General features: G+C 36.4%; 1 protein-coding gene across 3 annotated transcripts in view; it reads right to left on the bottom strand.

Moving 5' to 3' along the window:
* The window catches only part of LOC137973132 (N-acetyllactosaminide beta-1,6-N-acetylglucosaminyl-transferase-like), a 17319-nt gene that overhangs the window by 13163 nt on the left and 1656 nt on the right, over nucleotides 1-2500 (bottom strand). For 2 of the 3 annotated variants that reach the window (XM_068819877.1, XM_068819875.1), the window contains exons 2-3: nucleotides 394-542; nucleotides 1-22 (exon numbers count right to left, since the gene is read on the bottom strand). The exon at nucleotides 1-22 is cut by the window's left edge and continues 21 nt beyond it. The gene's annotated coding sequence lies outside the window, so the exon portion shown is untranslated. The remainder of the gene's footprint in view (nucleotides 23-393; nucleotides 543-2500) is intronic. The other variant, XM_068819876.1, reaches the window with a different exon arrangement.

Here is a 2500-nt window from a genome sequence, read left to right as displayed (position 1 = left end):
TTTTGAGCTGCTCTTTTTTTTTCTGGAAAAAGCAGAATCATTGTGTCTATGAAAAAAAGGTTATGTGATGACTTGTGGCACAAGGCTTATTGTAGCACATGCAGAAGAGCAAAGCAAGATGCCCACTCTTGGTGTCATTTAGAAACTGTGGGAATATACACCACTTTCATAATTAATGGTGACCTCCTTCAAATTCTTTTGTGTATATGTTAATTAGACCTACTGCCCTAATTGGGAAACAAATATTCTTTTGAAATTTGCTTGTCGCAGCGAGGCTAGAAAGGCTTATTAGCATTAACACAAAAGAATATATTATTTGGCCACCATTTACATGTAAAGTGTAAAAGTGTAAAAGGTTTCTTGGCTGCTCTCTTTGTGAGGCTGGCTACTCACCTTGATTTTATGTGAGGGCCTCAAGCTTGATCTGTGTGATTTATTGTGTGACTTTAGAACTAAATGCAACACACATGTAAAATGTTCCATATGATGCATCCAGAATAAATTGCCATTTAAGGAAATTCAGTGTCATCCTCAGTCAAAACCTACAATAGAATAATTTATTTGATTCAGAAAGAGGCAACTTGAATGCACTTTCCTTGATTAGTACCAGTGGTAACTGGAATACTGCTGCTGCTGACTACTACTACTACTACTACTACTACTACTACTACTACTACTACTACTACTACTACTACTACTACCTACTACCTACTACCTACTACCTACTACCTACTACCTACCGCTACCGCTACCACTACCACTACCCCTACCACTACCACTACCACTACCACTACCACTACCACTACTACTACTACTACTACTACTACTACTACTACTACTACTACTACTACTACTACTACCTACTACCTACTACCTACCGCTACCGCTACCACTACCACTACCCCTACCACTACCACTACCACTACCACTACCACTACTACTACTACTACTACTAGGAATGTAATTAAGAGGATGAGTGCAATTATATTAAAAGGAGTTGAAATAATTATTGTTCACTTTTAAGTTTGTAGAGAGTGTTATTGCACTGTACAGGGCTGTACATTAAATGCTGCAAAAGCCATAAAGCATAATTATCAGCAGCTTCATTAGGTCATTAAGAAAGCCACCTGCTTATCACAAAAAGGGGAAATAGATTTGTGTGACTCTTTCAGTAGCATAATGACAGTACAACTACTGTTGTTTATTCTATGTTTTTGTATGCTAAAAGTACTAATACATGCCTTTAATCCTGTTTAGGAAAGAAACCTTAACATCAAGAGGAAGAGGACAGAAATCGTCACTGTGTTCAAAGGAAAGTCATGGGTATAACCATTACTTTTTGTATATTTTTTTTTACATTCATGACCTTTCACAAGTTGTCTTTGCCCTGAAGCGATCTGATTGTTAAACTTATGATATTGTATTAAGTACATGCACCGTTAGGTAATTCTCTAGTGTTGGGTTAATGTACATACCGTATTTACCCGTGTATAAGTCGACCCCCCATTTTTGATGGCAAAAAAAAGCAATTTCTTAATTTCTTTGTTAAATGTTACTGGCACACTAATCTTGTGTTCTTCAATTTCTGGAAATGTGGATACATAAAAGATCAGGGCCTCAAGCGCTTAATAGTTTTGTGGTTCAGCAGTTGTTGTATATGCGGGCATTTTGTCCTTGAGTTTGGAAAAAGTTCTCAGAAAATCAAACATGTAACCCTCAAACTAACCTGTTTTGTTGTTCAACAATAAAGGGCTTTAAAGGATAAGCACAACATCACAGAAGCAGGAGTCAATCTTTGAAAATAACTTGCGAACGATGCGAAAATGTGCAAGGTTTAATTGGTCCTTGACTTATAATTTCTCACATGACAAACAAAACAAAACTGACAAACCAAACAATATGAAGTTTGCAAAAGCATTTAAATCAGCCAGGTTTGTATAAAGAATAAAAAACAGTCATTACCAACCAGCATTTTCATGCAACACGAGTGACAATGCTTGCACGCAAACACGAGGTATCGCGCCAGGTTACTAAGCCGTTGAACGATCACGTTTATTTGAAAAAACAGAAATGTCTTTTAGAGCTTTCTGCCTTTGGAAAATGAAAATTTCCAGTGTCTATTTCTTATTTGTGCTTGTGAGTATCTTCAACATTTAGATTTGGACAAATCCTTTTTCATTTCAACTGGAATTGCTTACATTTATTTTGAAGTCTTTTGTCATTCATTTTGAAGTCTTTTGTCCACTGCGTTCGTTATGCCCAAGACAACATTATTATGTTAATTTTGAATAAATTACTTAGCTGGAACTTGGCTAAAAATCTTTGACCCATGTATAAGTCGAGGGCGATTTTTGGAGCTTCTTTTGAGGCCATAAAAGGTCGACTTATATACAGGTAAATACGGTATGTAGGTTTTGGATAGACAATGTTCTTATTCTAACTTGGGTGAGCATTTTATCCTCAAACATTAGCATGTTCATTGATGTAGTGTCCTGGTGTT

This window comes from Montipora foliosa, chromosome 10 (assembly GCF_036669935.1).
Source record: "Montipora foliosa isolate CH-2021 chromosome 10, ASM3666993v2, whole genome shotgun sequence".
Lineage (NCBI taxonomy): Eukaryota > Metazoa > Cnidaria > Anthozoa > Scleractinia > Acroporidae > Montipora > Montipora foliosa.
The sequence above is the reverse complement of the archived record's forward strand: the minus strand, read 5'-3'. Positions and strand labels throughout refer to the sequence as shown.